We start from the raw sequence: 19,377 nt of genomic DNA on the forward strand, positions 1-19,377 counted from the left end.
CCTACGTCATCAGTTGGACGTTCTTCAATGAGGAAATATCCCACAAGACCAACAGAGGGCGACAAAGAGTATCAAAGAAAGCAAATTATTCTGTTGTGAAGTTGATTATGTGAAAAGAGCAATCATATCTCTAGCATAATTATATTTATATTCATTGTGACACTGATGTTACCCATTTACACAGGAGTACTGATAGGTCAATTGCTACCCCTTGGCTTAAGTGATACTTGAGTGATTAGACTAGGGGGCAGAGTAGCTTTTATATTACTGCAATAGCATGGTAGGAACTAAGTTTTCGTCAGTGTTTCACAGGGGATAAAAATGACTGGGGAACATGTTATTGTATAAATTCACCCCTTAGTCCTGTGCGAATATGAGAGTTGTGAGGTTTTAATGGGTGCAGGGTTAGTTGGTAGGGCAATGCACATCCAATACAATAGGTGGCGGCATGTACCTGTAACATTTGTTTGCGGACCACCATAATACCAAAGAAGTGGTGTGCAGATGAGCGCGTTGTCCCTGAAGGTCTTGTGTGGGTAAAAGCCAATTTATGCTTGATCTGTTAATGTGCTCGTAGGCGCCGTATGGATGGTGTGATGCAATTGCGTAGCCTCTGGAAGCAAGCAGAGGCCAAACTGAGTGCTGCACTGCACCGCCGTGCACCTTTCATTTTTAACAATGCGGAGGGTTCCATATACAGTTGAAGTTGGAAGTTTACATACACCTTAGCCAAATACATTTAAACTCAGTTTTTCACAATTCCTGACATTTAATCCTAGTAAAAATTCCCTGTCTTAGGTCAGTTAGGATCACCAATTTATTTTAAGAATGTGAAATGTCAGAATAATAGTAGAGGGAATTATTTATTTCAACTTTTATTTATTTCATCACATTCCCAGTGGGTCAGAAGTTTACATACACTCAATTAGTATTTGGTAGCATTGCCTTTAAATTGTTTAACTTGGGTCAAACGTTTCGGGTAGTCTTCCACAAGCTTCCCACAATAAGTTGGGTGAATTTTGGCCCATTCCTCCTGACAGAGCTGGTGTAACTGAGTCAGTTTTGTAGGCCTCCTTGCGCGCACATGCTTTTTCAGTTCTGCCCACAAATGTTCTATAGGATTGAGGTCAGGGCTTTGTGATGGCCACTCCAATACCTTGACTTTGTTGTCCTTAAGCCATTTTGCCACAACTTTGAAGTATGCTTGGGGTCATTGTCCATTTAGAAGACCCATTTGCGACCAAGCTTTAACTTCCTGACTGCTGTCTTGAGATGTTGCTTCAATATATCCACATCATTTTCCTTCCTCATGATGCCATCTATTTTGTGAAGTGCACCAGACCCTCCTGCAGCAAAGCACCCCCACAGCATGATTCTGCCACCCCTGTGCTTCACGGTTGGGATGGTGTTCTTCGGCTTGCAAGCCAACCCCTTTTTTCTCCAAACATAACGATGGTCATTATGGCCAAACAGTTCTATTTTTGTTTCATCAGACCAGAGGACATTTCTCCAAAAAGTACGATCTTTGTCCCCATGTGCAGTTGCAAACCGTAGTCTGGCTTTTTTATGGCGGTTTTGGAGCAGTGGCTTCTTCCTTGCTGAACGGCCTTTCAGGTTATGTCGATATAGAACTCGTTTTACTGTGGATATAGATACTTTTGTACCTGTTTCCATCAGCATATTCACAAGGTCCTTTGCTGTTGTTCTGGGATTGATTTGCACTTTTCGCACCAAAGTACGTTCAGCTCTAGGAGACAGAACACGTCTCCTTCCTGAGCGGTATGACGGCTGCATGGTCCCATGGTGTTTATGCTTGTGTACTATTGTTTGTACAGATTAACGTGGTACCTTCAGGTGTTTGGAAATTGCTCCCAAGGATGAACCAGACTTGTGGAGGTCTACAATTTTTTTCTGAGGTCTTGGCTTATTTCTTTTGATTTTCCCATGATGTCAAGCAAAGAGGCACTGAGTTTCAAGGTAGGCCTTGAAATACATCCACAGGTACACCTCCAATTGACTCAAATGATGTCAATTAGCCTATCAGAAGCTTCTAAAGCCATGACATCATTTTCTGGAATTGTTAAAGGCACAGTCAACTTAGTGTATGTACACTTCTGACCCACTGGAATTGTGATACAGTGAATTATAAGTGAAATAATCTGTCTGTAAACAATTGTTGGAAAAATGACTTGTGTCTTGCACAAAGTAGATGTCCTAACCGACTTGCCAAAACTATAGTTTGTTAACAAGACATTTGTGGAGTGGTTGAAAAACAAGTTTTAATGACTCCGCATTGACATGATTGGTTGACGGTAGGTGAGGGCGGGAGGTCCTGTATAAACACAAATTCACTTTCTTGACAACTTCCTTCACAACAGCCCCTGCGCTGCTCCACGAAGCGCAAGAAGTATGAATTCCCTGACTTCTGCAGAGGCCATATCACCATAAATGCTGCACGGCAAATGCAGCCCTCGGGTTGACCTTGCAGTGCCTATAAGCCCATATAGGCTGTCCAGTGTCATTGCTGTACATTGCTAGTCATTTGTTTGAGAGCCATTTGAGGACCATGCTGTCTTAAAATGTTTGGGCTTTACATTTTAGTCATTTAGCAGACGCTCTTATCCAGAGCGACTTACAGGAGCAATTAGGGTTAAGTGCCTTGCTCAAGGGCACATCTACAGATTTTTCACCTAGTCGGCTAGGGGATTAGTTACCAGTGACCTTTCGGTTACTGGCACCACGCTCTTAACCACTAAGCTACCTGCCGCTATAGTCTAATGTATTCTGGAGGTCTGTTGGTTTATCTGTATGCCTATCAGTGTTTAAGTTTACAATATTCTCAAAGGTTTATATACATTTGCCACTGCCGTAATTGTCTTTGTTTTCAGTTGGTTGCAGTTGAGCCCATGTGCTGGACTGACTAACTTCACTGATGGTGGTGGTTCAAGGAACTGACTGTAGGTTTGCCTAATAAATCAGCTTCCACACATGGATTCGAAACAAGGGTCAACCATAGGTAGGCAATAGGTGTGGATTGCAGCACTGGCAGCCAGTAAAAAAAACTAAACAATTTAAGATGATCTACATTATATTATAAATACATTTTAACATATTATTTACAGCCTACAAAGTAGAGTGAGAACTCTTCAACAAGCTTGAAAAACATTTATGATTTATGTGTGTGCACATGTCCAGGGCAATGGTCCTGGGCAGAGATTTGGATATAACGTCCAGGGTCATGACACAAAGATGGTGAACGCTTTGTTTATAGCCCTCGGCCGGTCGCCTCAGAAATATGAAACGCCAACCCTAACCCCTAGGTGCCACAGTGCATGGCAGATCTGTGCTGCACATTTTAAACGAGGAGAGAAAAAGGAACAACCGAGCGAGGGGAAAATAAGTTTGTCAGAGTTCATTAAGTAGCCTATCAAGGGAACATCGCCGGAACTGGCAACGTAAGCCGCGCCGTGGCCCCACTGCCATTAATCACAACTGACAAGGAACCAGGGCCAGGAGGACGGGGGGAGCACGGGTGATTATAGCATGGGGTCCACTCACAGCGAGGGTGTTGAAGGTAGAATTTCGAACAGACCAGACCACTGCCTATAGCTCATAGTCCAGGTAGGCTACACTCAGTGTGATCCCACAGTCTAAACCATTAATAAATTATCACTCTTTTACTTGTCCTTTACCGTTACTCTTTGTAGAATATAATATATATCACACCCTGTCAAATAAGTGTATTATTCCTAAGAAATATATTGAGTTTCTGTATTTCAAAGTGTGTGTAGCAGCACCAAAGTGTGGTGTGGTGTTCTGAGACTAGCTTTCACCTATTTTGTGTCAAGTCTGGCTTAATAATGTGTATTAGGTAGAGAGGAGTGGAAATGAAAGAGAGCATCCTCCATATATCAGTCTGCTCTGCCTTGTTCTCTATGTATCCCAGTGCTCTCGTGGCAGCTGGCCCTCTCCACACTGCCACCACAGAAGAGAAAATGAGAGAGGGAGAGACCATCTACAGACAGCCCAATCTACACACAGCCCAACACACAGAGAGAGAAAGCATCTACAGACAGTCCAATCTACACACAGCCCAACACACAGAGAGAGAAAGCATCTACAGACAGCCCAATCTACACACAGCCCAACACACAGAGAGAGAAAGCATCTACAGACAGTCCAATCTACACACAGCCCAACACACCGAGAGAGAGAGCACCAACAGAGAGTCCAATATACACACAGCCCAACACACTGAGAGAGAGAGCATCTACAGACATTCCAATCTACACACAGCCCAACACACCGAGAGAGAGAGCACCAACAGAGAGTCCAATATACACACAGCCCAACACACTGAGAGAGAGAGCATCTACAGACATTCCAATCTACACACAGCCCAACACACAGGGAGAGGGAGAGAGCATCTACAGACAGCCCAATCTACACACATCCCAACACACAGAGAGAGAAAGCATCTACAGACAGTCCAATCTACACACAGCCCAACACACCGAGAGAGAGAGCACCAACAGAGAGTCCAATATATACACAGCCCAACACACTGAGAGAGAGAGCATCTACAGACATTCCAATCTACACACAGCCCAACACACAGGGAGAGAGAGCATCTACAGACAGCCCAATCTACACACAGCCCAACACACAGAGAGAGAGAGCATCTACAGACAGCCCAATCTACACACAGCCCAACACACAGGGAGAGGGAGAGAGCATCTACAGACAGCCCAATCTACACACAGCCCAACACACAGAGAGAGCATCTACAGGCAGCCCAATCTACACACAGCCCAACACACAGAAAGCGGGAGAGAGCATCTACAGACAGCCCAATCTACACACGTCCCAACACACAGAGAGAGAGAGAGCATCTACAGACAGTCCAATCTACACACAGCCCAACACACAGAGAGAGAGAGAGCATCTACAGACATCCCAATCTACACACAGCACAACACAGAGAGAGAGCATCTACAGGCAGTCCAATCTACACACAGCCCAACACAGAGAGAGAGAGAGCATCTACAGACAGCCCAATCTACACACATCCCAACACACAGAGAGAGAGAGCATCTACAGACAGTCCAATCTACACACATCCCAACACACAGTGAGAGAGAGCATCTACAGGCAGCCCAATCTACACACGTCCCAACACACAGAGAGAGAGAGCATCTACAGGCAGCCCAATCTCCACACAGCCCAACACACAGAGAGAGAGAGAGCATCTACAGACAGTCCAATCAACACACAGCCCAACACACAGAGAGAGAGAGGGAGAAAATGACAGCCCAATCTACACACAACCCAACACACAGAGGGAGGGAGAGAGCATCTACAGACAGCCCAATATACACACAGAGAGAGATAGCATCTATAGACAGTCCAATCTACACACAACCCAACACACACACACACACAGAGAGAGCATCTACAGACAGTCCAATCTACACAGAGAGAGAGAGAGAGAGAGAGAGAGAGAGAGAGAGAGAGAGAGAGAGAGAGAGAGAGAGAGAGAGAGAGAGAGAGAGAGAGAGAGAGAGAGAGAGAGAGAGAGAGAGAGAGAGAGAACACACAGTCCAATCTACACACAGCCCAACACACCGAGAGAGAGAGAGTATCTACAGACAGTCCAATCTACACACAGCACAACACAGAGAGAGAGAGAGAGAGAGAGAGAGAGAGAGCATCTACAGACAGCTCAATCTACACACAGCCCAACACAGAGAGAGAGAGAGCATCTACAGACAGTCCAATCTACACACAGCCCAACACACAGAGAGAGCATCTACAGACAGTCCAATCTACACAAAGCCCAACACACAGAGAGAGGGAGAGAGCATCTACAGACAGTCCAATCTACACACAGCCCAACACAGAGAGAGAGAGAGAGCATCTACAGACAGTCCAATCTACACACAGCCCAACACACACAGAGAGAGAGAGCATCTACAGACAGTCCAATCTACACACAGCCCAACACACAGAGCGAGATCATCTACAGACAGTCCAATCTACACTCTGAGAGAGGGAGGAGAAAGAAAAGGAGCCTGTGACTGGTGAAGATGGAGGCCTCTGTTAAGTGCTGTGCTTGAAAGCATGTCTGGCCTTATTAGCTGTCAGTTGTAACAATACTGAACTGGCAGCGAAGACTGCTCAAAGTCTCGTAACCATAAATCACAGCCTGACAGCCGTCTGACAGGCTGGGAACCAGCACACATGCGAACCCTTCTCCTGCTCTCTCTCTCTCTCTCTCACACACACACACACACACACACACACACACACACACACACACACACACACACACACATACATGCCCACTGCAGCACTTTCTTACCTTTCTGAACAGGAGAGACTGATAAGTGGGTTTCGATTGGACATTTCTGAATTATCTCTAGAGCTTTGAATCGTGTGTGTCTCTGCACTTGTGTGTGTGTCTCTGAGTCTCTGTGTGTGTGTGTGTGTGTGTGTGTTTGCGTGCATGCGTAGTACCTAGTAACCCTCAGTCCATTGCTGTGGCCTAGTGGAGGTTGCTCCAGTGTCAATCTGCCGGTGTCCATTAGGTTGACGTGTGACGGTGTGTGTGACATGGCTGGAAAGGAAGGAAGCAGGAGAAACAAGGCCTGTGAGTCCTTAATCACAGGGCCCTGACACACACATACCAGGAGTCCAGAGGTACAAGCAGGCACACACACACACACACACACATACGGGGGCAGGCACTCGCACACATACAAACACAAGCACGTGGGCGCGCACACACATACACACACACCCTCAGACAGAGGAGAAGGCCATGGCACCATGAGTGAGTGAGCTCACAGCTGGGCCAGATTCCACTCAACTCACAAGACATGCTGACCCACCACTCATACTCAAACTCTACATTCCCCTCCCTCCCTCAGCCTTCATCTCTCTCTATTTGACGTCCACCTGCTACCTCCCCCTTTTTTTATATAAATCACCATCGCCTCACATTGGCGAAGGCACCTGACACAACGTTAGGGAGGAAGGGAATAAGTCAATATATTACTTTCAGCTTTTGGACACTGATGTTTTACCTTTCCCCTGTCCTCCTTTTCAGTGCCATTCATTATCATTACTGTTTGTGTTCCAGATCTAGGATATCCTCCTCTCCTCTCTGCTGCCTGCTGCTCTCTCTCTCCCTCCCCCTCTCACCCTCTCTCTCACCCTCTCTCTGTCTCTCTCTCTCCCCTCTCTTGCCCCTCTCTCTCGCCCTCCCTCTTTCTCCCCCTATCCCTCCCGCTCTCTCTCTCTCTCCAGCACCACATTCATCTTCTCCTCGTTGCTGAGATCTCCATTTAATGCCTTCCTCATGGGTGTCCGCCTGCTTTTACTTCATCTGGAGATTTATTAGAGGGCTCAGTGTGTGTGAACAGTATATGTGTAGTACAGTGTGTCTGTGTTCATTTGAGTGTGTGTGTGCATGTGTGTGGGGGAGGGGTAAAATGGTCCTATGAATGTGCTTGAGTATATTTGTGGTACATAGACGCAGTGTGTGGCTGGTGCTGTGGGGGTATGGGAAAAGCTCTTCGAACACTTCAGAGGGGCAGTGGAAGAATGAAAAATGTGCAGATACACTGAAAAAAAATATAAACGCAACATGTAAAGCGTTGGTCCCATGTTTCATGAGCTGAAATAAAAGATCCCAGATATTTTCCATACGCACAAAAAGCTCATTTCTCTCAAATTTTGTACACAAATTCGTTTACATCCCTGTTAGTGAGCATTTCTCCTTTGCCAAGATAATCCATCCACCTGACAGGTGTGGCATATCAAGAAGCTGATTAAAACATGATCATTACACAGGTGCACCTTCTGCTGGGGACTCTAAAATGTGCAGTTTTGTCACACAACACAATGCCACCGATGTCTCAAGTTTTGAGGGAGCGTCCAATTGGCATGCTGACTGCAGGAATGTCCACCAGAGCTGTTGCCAGAGAACGTCGTTTTAGAGAATTTGGCAGTACGTCCAACCGGCCTCACAACCGCAGACCATGTGTATGGCGTAGTGTGGGCGAGCAGTTTGCTTATGTCAATGTTGTGAACAGAGTGCCCCATGGTGGCGGTGGGGTTATGGTATGGGCAGGCATAAGCTATGGACAAGTAACACAACAGCATTTTATTGATGGCAATTTTAGTGCACAAAGATACCGTGACGAGATCCTACGGCCCATTGTCGTGCCATTCATCTGCTGCCATCACCTCATGTTTCAGCATGATAATACACAGCCCCATGGTCGCAAGGATCTGTACACAATTCCTGGAAGTTGAAAATGTCCCAGTTTTTCCATGGCCTGCATTCTTACCAGATATGTCACCCATTGAGCATGTTTGGGATGCTCTGGATCGATGTGTACAACAGCGTCTTCCACTTCCCGCTAATATCCAGCAACTTCGCACAGCAATTGAAGAGGAGTGGGACAACATTCCACAGGCCACAATCAACAGCCTGATCAACTCAATGCAAAGGAGATGTGTCGCGCTGCATGAGGCAAATGGTGGTCACACCAGATACTGACTGGTTTTCTGATCTACTCCCCTACTTTTTTTTAAGGAATCTGTGAACAACAGATGCATATCTGTATTTCTAGTCATGTGAAATCCATAGATTTGGGCCTAATTAATTTATTTCAATTGACTGATTTCTTTATATGAACTGTGACTCAGTAAAGTCTTTGAAATTGTTGCATGTTGCGTTTATATTTTTCTTCAGTATATATAGCCCCTCATGCATCTGCTCTAGTAACTAGGAAGAGGCTGTAAGGCTAACAGCTGCTAGCCATCTATCTGGCCTTGCTGGAAGGCCAAGGGTGGTCTGCAGGGACTCAGTTAGACAAGGAGTTTGTATACTAGGGCTTCGTCCCAAATGTCACCCTATAACTATATATTGTACTACTTTTGCAATAAGGAAAAGGGTGCCATTTTGGACGCACTTTAGCACCTTTGGTGCCTACCTTTATGGTAAACCAGGTGGTTTTGATGGATGCATTGATTGCCTTAGTAATGTCCATTGAGAGATGTTCTGTAGTTGTATTACACTCGATAGTATATATCCCATGGCTTAGGAAACATGTTGTACATGTGTGCACAGTTATGACATAAAGTCTCACCCTGATTAATGGAGAAAGAAATGGTTTTGTGTCCCTTTCTCACTTAAAGGGGATTTATAGTATAATGTAGGCCTATTCATTCACTCATTCAAAGGAAGCTTAACAGGCTGATTGATTTACTGCTTAGGTGATTTATTGTACACTTTTTCTTTCATAACACAGAAAATATCAAAGTAGCACTGGAAAGCCTCATCTTGACATGTTGCTTTCTAAAACCTAGTTTGTGAGAGTCACAGTATTTACTTGGCTGTTTCTCCTTCCCTCCCTTCCATCCCCTCCTTCCTTTCCTCTATCGCTCCCTAACTGTTTACCTCCTGTCTGTTCCCTAATGCTCCCTCACCACAAATCCCTTTCCTCCCTCCTCACCATCCTGCCCCCCCCCCTTCCCCCAGCACCCCCCTAACCCCACTATGGTCTCACACAACAGGCCTGCCATAAATCAATGGGCAGGATCGTGTCTGCCAGTTAGACTAAACAAGAGCATTTGTGAGGATTTGCTCTAGCCCATTAATCATCTTGACAGTTTGAAAAACAGATTTCCCCTTTAATGACTGTATTTGGATAATCATCTCTGTTTCCCCTCCTGCCTCTGCTCTCCCGGCCCAGGCCCTCCCCTCCTATACCCTCCCTCTTTTTCTTTCTGCCCCAAGCAACATCACAGGCAGCTAGCTGGGTGGACTTACTGCAGGACAGAGACTGCATCCCAAATGGCACCCTATTCCCTATTAAGTGCACTACTTTTGACCAGGGCCTATAGGGCTCTGCTCAAAATTAGTGCACTATATAGTGAACAGGGTGCTATATGGGACACACACGGAGAGGAGGGGTGGAGAAGGAGTGAGGGAGTGGTCTCTCTCAGGCTTCTAAAAGGGTTTTGAGTAATCACAGCTAGGGTCTCTGGTGGATTTTTTTTCCCACCCATAACTCAAGAAACCGCAATGACTCTCCTAATGTAAACTCCTGTATGTGAGCACACACATACTCACAGTCCTGCTGAATTAAAATTCACAAAACACATGAATGGGCATGAGATGCTGACAGCGAACAACTCTGTAATGTAACGTTAGAGGGGCAACAAGAGCTAGGGAGACTCGTGGGACAATATATCTATCCACTAGCTAAATACAAGGGCTCAAAGCACGTACTTAGAGTCACTGTGATGGAATCAGGCAACCTTGCCAGTTTAGACCAACTGTGTTCACTGTCTTACTCAGAGCTGTCATTGCATAAGCGAGCCATACAAACTGAAGCTGAGGTATGGGAGTGAGAAGGGTGACTCCCACAGTGACAGTGTGTTGACACCTGGAATTATGTCTCTGTTTGAACAGTTGCGGGATGACAATACCATCCCCTGACTACGCTCTCTATAGATGAGTGAACATGGCACACAGAGATACACAACACTGTTTGGTCTAGAGACAGAGCTCATACAGTCAGTCCATCAATCGTTTAATTGTCGTTCATTACCTACTTTCAGATGAAGTCAGATTTTCACAAACTAGGGTTAAGTGCCTTGCTCACGGGCACCTCGACAGATTTGTCACCTAGTCAGGTCGGAGAATCGAACCAGAGACCTTTTGGTTACTGGCCCAACGCTCTTAAACGCTAGGCTACTTGCCGCCCACTGACTGTGTAATAGATGAATAGATGGTTACTCATTAAGAATGTTCACATCCTCCTTGCTTTGACATGTGGTTTTAATGTCACATGTTAGATAAGTATGCCCTAGGCCCAAAAAGAATTGTATAAGATAACCTTGACTTTGTCTCTGATAAAAATAATAATCTAATTAGACTTTGAAGTTCATGACTTGAGAAAATTCAGACCAGCTGCATTCAAAGTGTGACCTAAATAACTGTTCTAGGCCTAGTTAGCCATTTTGACTAAAGACTGCATCTGGGCTGGATGCACACTTGGATTTGAGAGAGACAGCAGAGGCAGAAACCATAAATACTGTGTGTATTATGACCATGGGCCATCCCAAAGTGAAGGGGAAAAAACTTGTCAACCAGGGTACGAATGGCAAGTAGTAGGGCTGCCACTCATTCCTTTCCAGGCACCTTCTCCTGAGCAGCGCTGCACTCTCCCAGCACGCAAACAAGGCTGCAATAGCGGTATGCGCGTTATTAGCGGTGCGCCACAAAAGGTGATGTCCTTTTTTGCTCTGCGATTACCGGGTGTATAACCTAACAAAGCAGGCGTAGAAAGATGCCTGAGCGGAGTCCCCACATCCGTTTTTCAAGGGAAACGAAAGTTAGGTTGAAAAATGCTGTTTGCCTGAAAACCAGAAACATCTGCTTTCTGCCAACGCTGCTAAGGGTGCTGGGTGTGTGTCTGTGAACGGTGCACAAGCACGGAATAGGGCAACTGAGTGTGGAGCAGAGGCAAAGCAGCAGAGGTGTTAGTTCAAATGAGTTTGGCCATCACTTGGGGCGCCGTGTTTATTTTGTCGTTATTGCTTTTAAGTCTGGCGTTATGCTGTGCTTTAATGCAGGTGTGAATGAGACCAGAGGTTGGAATGAAGCATGTGGAGAGGGAGTCATTTCTTATGTTTATATGTGGAAATAAAGCAGGGGTTGTGTGATTGCTTAACGGTCCTGATGAAGGACGTGTTTCACCATCTGGGTTGCTTTACAGTGTGGTCACTGTTGGAAAGACTAGAGCTCTGCATTGTGTCCTGTTCCTGAATGACACTCAACATGGAGGTGATAGTCAGGGAAGTTGAAGTTAACGTTTTGTTTGGCTGTTTGTTTGTGCGTGTAAGAGAGAGAGAGAGTGAGAGAGAGAGAGGTCATGAGCTAATGGACTCCTGAACAGGGGCGGCCTGTTCAATAGGGCGATATGGGCGACGCACTGCCAAACGGGAAAAGGAAGGGATTTTTTTTCTAATCAATTATATCACAGCAACAGTAGTTATCAGTGTTGTAATCTAGACGTCTGATCTGCCACAGTGCCACACTGCCACTAAATGTCCAATTGCTTCAAATGGCCACCCCCCCTTTTGGGGCGATTTCAGTCAGGTTGAAAATCGCCCAGAAGTCTGTCATAGACTCCCATGTAAAATCTATTTTTTTCAAATTTCAGAGCTTTCAATACAATCTCTATGGGTGTCTGAGGGCTTGCACTTACGCGCTTTCGTCATACGTAACGTAACCATGAACGTAACAACTCGATTGTGTCTTTGAAAGAAGTTCCTTTTTGTCGGCGAACAAATGAAGATAAATTGGCAACGAAACAATTAGGACCTCCCAGACCAAATTTAATAATTCAACAGGTTTCTACTAAAGGCGGAAAGTCCTACACCCGAGGATTTTCCAAAAATTGGTACGAACGAAAAAAGACATTGCCACTCAACTGGATGAGGGATACAGGCTAGCTGTCCGCCGCCACAACGATGAGGTTAGTGTTGATAAAGTTTACTGGAGAACTGAGACCAAGTAGAGACTTTGGACAGGGTGGATATGGTATAATAAAGGCAGTTTATTCAGAGGTAAAGATATCTGGAATCGCGTGCACGGACCCGTTCGTCAAACTCTTAGGGAGCTATACATTAAGCCCCATTACTTACCATATCAGATAAGAGAAATTGCTGCAGCTACATATATTTTACATCCTGGCCCTACATAGTTCACTATTTGCATCACTTACCAAAATATTACATGTGGTCATATATGCTTGGAAAGTGGAGATGCCATAGAACGTCAAAAAAGTAAACATTGCTGGAGACACATTGCCGTTTTGGAGAAGACATCGCGTTTGCTAGCGAAGAGATTTGTTGTGGCAAATGAACTTGGGCTGGGAATTGCCAGGAACCTCACGATAAGATATATGCATTGCGAGTCTCATGATTCTATACGTATTGCGATTCGATACTGTGATTTTATTGCACACCATATGTCTGTTGCAGAGGGATCAGAAAGCCATGAGAACGAGTTTTGATCAGTCATGGAAATAAAAGTGCTGAAAACAAATTGGCTCCCAATGTGAAAAGATTGAGAACAAGCTATGAAGGAACAATAATGGTGTTTTGGTGCAGGTACAGCCAACTAGCGCTAAAATATTGCGATATTGTCAATACAGTATATCGTAAAGTATCACTATGTAACTCGATTTCTTTCACCCCAATCCCTCAAATTAACGGTAAATAACTGAATTGTTTGCCCCACATTTAGCTAAGATGATTAGCTAGCCAGCTAAAATGTTTTATTTAGTTAGCAGTCGCATCTACAATAGTTTACTGTCAATAACATGTCTCCAAAAATGACGTGGTGTCTCCAATTGTGTTGACATTTTACAATTGCGATGCGCATCCATGAGTATCCACTTTCTGTAGCTCAGCTGGTAGAGCACTGCGCTTGTAATGCCAAGGTAGTGGGTTCGATCCCCGGGACCACCCATACACAAAAATGTATGCACGCATGACTGTAAGTCGCTTTGGATAAAAGCGTCTGCTAAATGGCATATTATTATTATTATTATCTGAAGAGAGCCCCGAAACATTGTGTGCAGACATTTTAAAAAGATGAAACTGAGGGCTCCACCAACCCTGGTAAGCCAACACTTTTGAGATCAGTCAATAAATGCTTCTGGTATTGACTTATATGCTGCCCCTGTCTTCATGTTGTTGCTGGACATATCTTTTTTAAAATGTGTGTAGGTCACCTAAATCATCAGAAAAATTGCCCCCCCTGAGAATTTTTTCAGGAGCCGCCACTGCTCCTGAATTATTCTGCCAAAAAATAAAAGGAGATCAAATTTGATTTTTCTTATACAGGATACTACCCTCTACATCAAAACCTTCACTCCAAATCAAAATTCCAAACCTAAAACCTTGATTTTGGACAAAATTACCTTGAAGGATTCTTACCACAAAGGTTTATCCAGAAAAAACATAATGGCGCACTACAACAGTGGTGTGCAGAACGGCATCTCGGAACGCACAACTCGTCGATCCTTGTCAAGGATGGGCTATTGCAGCAGATGACCACACCGAGTTCCACTCCTACCAGCTAAAAACAAGAAGAAGCGCCTCCAGTGGGCACGCGATCACCAACACTGGACAATTTAGGAGTGGAAAAACATCGCCTGGTCCGACGAATCCAGGTTCCTGCTGCGTCATGCTGATGGCAGAGTCTGGATTTGGCGTAAGCATCATGAGTCCATGGACCCATCCTGCCTGGCGTCAACAGTACAGGGAGGTGGTGGTGGTGTACTGCTGTGGGAACATTTTTCCTGGCACAATTTAGGTCCCTTGATACCAATTGAGCAACAATTGAACGCCACAGCATATCTGAACATTGTTGCTGACCAAACCCAATAAAGCATCTTTGGGAAGAGATGGAACAGGCTGATCGCAGCATAAATGTATCGCCGTCCAATCTGCAGCAACTGCGTGATGCCATCGCGTCAGCATAGACCAAATCCCTGTGGAACGTTTCCGACACCTTGTAGAATCCATTTTACCCACTTGCGTCCAGAGATTCTTGCTCTTTCATCCTCTACCCTGTCTCATAAGGGTCCAGCTCAGGGGGTTTCTACCACAGGGTAGTACCCACCAGGCTCCCTCTCACATCAGGCCTCGAGGGTGTCTGAGGCTGTTGTCTATAGTTCCAGGGGTGTTGTCATTTGTAATCTTGTACCCATTCATTTGAACTCTTAGATCTGCTATTGTTAGCTCAAAAGAGAAGCCCGCTGTGGTCTGCACACTCAGTGCTTTTAGTTCAAATGTGAATTCCAAAAACTTGAATACCCCCTTGATTTTCAAATCACTGAGAGGGCTTGGGCTGGGGCTGCACAATAGCAACCTAAGCCCATGTACGTCAGTTTATAAGATTCTATCATTGGTTACTCTGAGAGTGGCCATTGTTATTAAAAATAATTTCTGTCTCTTTACTGAAATCAATTTCCCTTGCCAAAACATTTGAGCTATTATTTTTAAGCCTTTGTCTGTGGAAAAATGAATCCATAACTGTTAAATGGGCCTACCGTCTTCCCTCAGCTAACCTTTGTGCACTCAAGGATTTAACTTGTTTGTTGTCTTCTTTTATTAAATCAGAAGTTATTATCCTGGGTGTCCTAAATTATGATTGGGAAATGGAGGCTTCAGACAATCTAAAAGACATGTGCAATGATCTAAACCTAACCCAGCTGGTGACTAAGACTACACGGCCCAACCCTAAAGATACTTCAAAGTAAACTCTGATTGATCTTATTTTAATGAATACACCAGATAAATATGTTTCTACTAGTGTCTTCGCACAAGACATTAGTGACCATTGCCCAGTTGTGTGTTAGAGATGTGAGAATACAAAAATCTAAGCCTTGATTGTATTTCAGCTATCCCTGATCCTGGTTTAGCTTTGAGCCTTTTTGCAGATGTCTTCAATACTACTAATGCTCCCTTCAAAAAATTAAGGGTTAAAGGTAGATCGAATGCCTGGTACACTCCGGAATGATCAGAAGTCATTCATAAAAGAGATGATGCTTGGGTCAAGGCCAGGAACACAGTCTTAGGCCTGGACTGGCAAGCTTTTAAGCAACTGAGGAGTCATTGTGAAAGACAAAAGGCTAAATCTGCTTTTTCGGTTTGCAATGGGAATTCTGGAAAACTGTCAAATCCCTGAAGGGTTCTGCTTTTTCCTCTCTGCCACAACAAATTAATTCAGACACTGGCCTCATTACGGAAACAAATGGCGTCATTGATGCATTTAATCACCATTTTATTTCAGCGGGCTATCTCTTTGGAAGAACTTCTAAGCCTAATCACAATGATATTGGGCTGTATGCTGATGAGGAAAACCTGCTGAATGATCAGAGAAAAAGCAGTCAAAGCTTTTCTTTTAGGCTATTTACAGAAACAAGTCCTGAATGCTTTGCTAGCAATAGACAACAATAAATCCACAGGGGCCAACCAATTGGATCCTGGTCTGCGTAAGTGTGCAGCGCCCATCATTGTTGGCTCAATAACCCATACTTTTGATTTAACATTATTATCAGGAAATATTCAAAAAGTATGGAAATCAGCTCTTGTGCTGCCACTCCATAAGGAAGGGGATAGTAGTGATCTTAATAATTAACGCTCCATTTCAAGGCTTCCTTGTCTAGCTAAGATTCTTGAGTCCTTGGTAAATGTACAATTTTGCTCTTTTTTATCTGAGAAATGTATTTTGAATGTAAACCAATCAGGGTTTAGGCCTGGGCATGGCACTATTATAGCAAACACTTTAGTTGTTAGTGATCTTGTCAATGCTTTAGACACTAAAATGAAATGTGCTGCTTTGTTTGTGAACCTGTCAAAAGCTTTTGATACTGTTGATCATGCTATTGAATAATTTGTCTTCGATAGGCCTGAGCTCTGACACCTGTTCATGGTTTCATCATTATCTTAGTGACAGAACTCAGGCCATCATGATTGATGGGGTTAAGTCTGAATTTCTTGAAGTATATAAAGGTGTACCACAGGGGTCGATTTTGTGACCTGTTCTCGTCACTATTTATATAAACATCATTGGTCAATCTGTTAAAAATGTTAATCTTCATCTATATGTGGATGATACTATTATGTATGCTATTGCCCCGACTGTTGATTTGGCTATGTCAAAACTAGTCAGATTTGATAGCTATGCAGGAATCCCTTGTTGATTTAAAACTTGTGTTTAATATGGGCAAAACGAAATACATGTTGTTTTCAAACTCTCGGAAGAACGTTTCAGATGAACTATACTGAACAAAAATATAAACACAACATGTAAAGTGCTGGTCCCATGTTTCATACGCTGAAATAAAAGATCCCCGAAATGTTCCATATGCACTAAAAGCTTATTTCTCTCAAATTGTGTGCACAAATATGTTTACATCCCTGTTAGTGAGCATTTTATCCTTTGTCAAGATAATCCATCAACCTGACAGGTGTGGCATATCAAAAAGCTGATTAAACAGTGTGATCATTACACAGGTGCACCTTGTGCTGGGGACAATAAAATGCCACTCTAAAATGTGCAGTTTTGTCACACAACACAATGCCACAGATGTCTCAAGATTTGAGGGAGCGTGCATTTGGAATGCTGACTGCAGGAATGTCCACCAGAGCTTCTTGCCAGAGAATGTAACGTTCATTTCTCTATCATAAGATACATTTTGAAACGTTGTTTTAGAGAATTTGGCAGTACGTCCAACCGCCTCACAACCGCAGACCACATGTAACCACGCCAGCCGAGGATCTCCACATCTGACTTCTTCACCTGCGGAATCGTTAGAGAGAGGGGCGGGGTGGGGGGGGGGGGAGTACTTCTGTCTGTAAGAAAGCCCTTTTGTGCGGAAAAACTCATTCGGATTGCCCCTGCCCGGTCATATGAAATCCATAGATTAGAGCCTAATGAATTTATTTCAATTGACGGATTTCCTTATATTTACTGTAACTCAGCAAAATATTTGAAATTGTTGCATGTTGCGGTTATATTTTTGTTCAGTATACATGTTCACTCATTAGATGGTTCTCCAATAGAATGTGTTCCCGCATATAAATACTTAGGCATTTGACGTTTAAAAAACATATGGATGAGCTGGTTAAGAAGCTAAGATTTAAAGTTTGCTTTTTTCTACAGAAACAGATTGTGCCTTTCTCTAAGCAGTAGGAAGCATTTTATTCAGTCAACCTTTTTATATTATTTATCAAAGTGCAGCTGCTACTACTCTTAAAACGTTGGATGCCATCTACCATAGTGCCCTTCATTTTGTTACAGTTGCCAGTTTTGATACTCATCACTGCATCCTGTATCAAAAGGTTGGCTGGACTTCGCTAATGACCCGTATATCTCTACATTACTCCGTTTTTGTTTAAAAGGCCCTACTTCATAAACTTCTGTCTTATCTAACTTTGCTGTTGAAGTATAGACACCTGAGTTGCCTAAACCATTCATAGGACTGGTTAACTCTTGAGGTTCCTAGGGTCTCCACCGAGTTAGGTATATCTGCTTTTAGTTTTAATGCACCGTATTGCTGGAAAAAGATTCAAAATACATTTCATCTTGATGTTAGGGCAATTTAAAATATTGATTGGTGAATTATGTGTAACTGTTTTTCTGGGTGATTTGTGATGTTTGTGCTTCCCATGACTGTGTTTTTGTACTATTATATACACTACCTGTCAAACCTTTGGACACACCTACTCATTTCAAGGGTTTTACTTTATTTCTACTATTTTCTACATTGTACAATAGTAGTGAAGACATCAAAACTATGACATAACACATATGGAATCATGTAGTATCCAAAAAAGTGTTAAGCAAATCAAAATATATTTTATATAAAGTAGCCACCTTTGCCTTGATACAGCTTTGCACACTCTTGGCATTCTCTCAACCAGCTTCATGAGGTAGTCACCTGGAATTCATTTCAATTAACAGGTTTGCCTTATTCAAAGTTAATTTGAAGGATTTCTTTCCTTCTTAATGAGTTTGAGCCAATCAGTTGTGTTGTGACAAGGTAGGGGTGGAATACAGAAGATAGCCCTATTTGGTAAAAGACCAAGTCCATATTAGGGCAAGAACAGCTCAAATAAGCAAAGAGAAATGACAGTTCATCATTACTTTAAGACATGACGGTCAGTCAATACGGACATTTTCAAGAACTTTGAAAGTTTCTTCAAGTGCAGTCGCAAAAAACATCAAGCACTATGATGAAACTGGCTCTCATGAGGACCACCACAGTAATGGAAGACCCAGAGTTACCTCCGCTGCAGAGGATAAGTTCATTAGAGTTACCAGCCTCAGAAATTGCAGCCAAATGAATGCTTCACAGAGTTCAAGTCACAGACACAACTCAACATCAACTGTTCAGACGAGGACCATGTGAATCAGGCCTTCATGGTCGAATTGCTGCCAAGAAACCACTACTAAAGGATACCAATAATAAGAAGAGACCTGCTTGGGCCAAGAAACACGAGCAATGGACATTAAACAAGTGGAAATGAGTCCAAATTGGAGATTTTTGGTTCCAACCGCCGTGTCTTTGTGAGACGCAGTGTGGGTGAACAGATGATCTCCGCATGTGTAGTTCCCACCGTAAAGCATGGAGGAGGAGGTGTTATGGTGTGGGGGTGCTTTGCTGGTGACACTGCCTGTGATTTATTTAGATCCAAGGCACACTTAACCAGTATGACTACCACAGCATTCTGCAGTGATACGCCATCCCATCTGGTTTGGGCTTAGTGGGACTATCA

Source organism: Coregonus lavaretus, assembly GCF_964263955.1.
Source record: "Coregonus lavaretus genome assembly, chromosome: 17".
NCBI lineage: Eukaryota > Metazoa > Chordata > Actinopteri > Salmoniformes > Salmonidae > Coregonus > Coregonus lavaretus.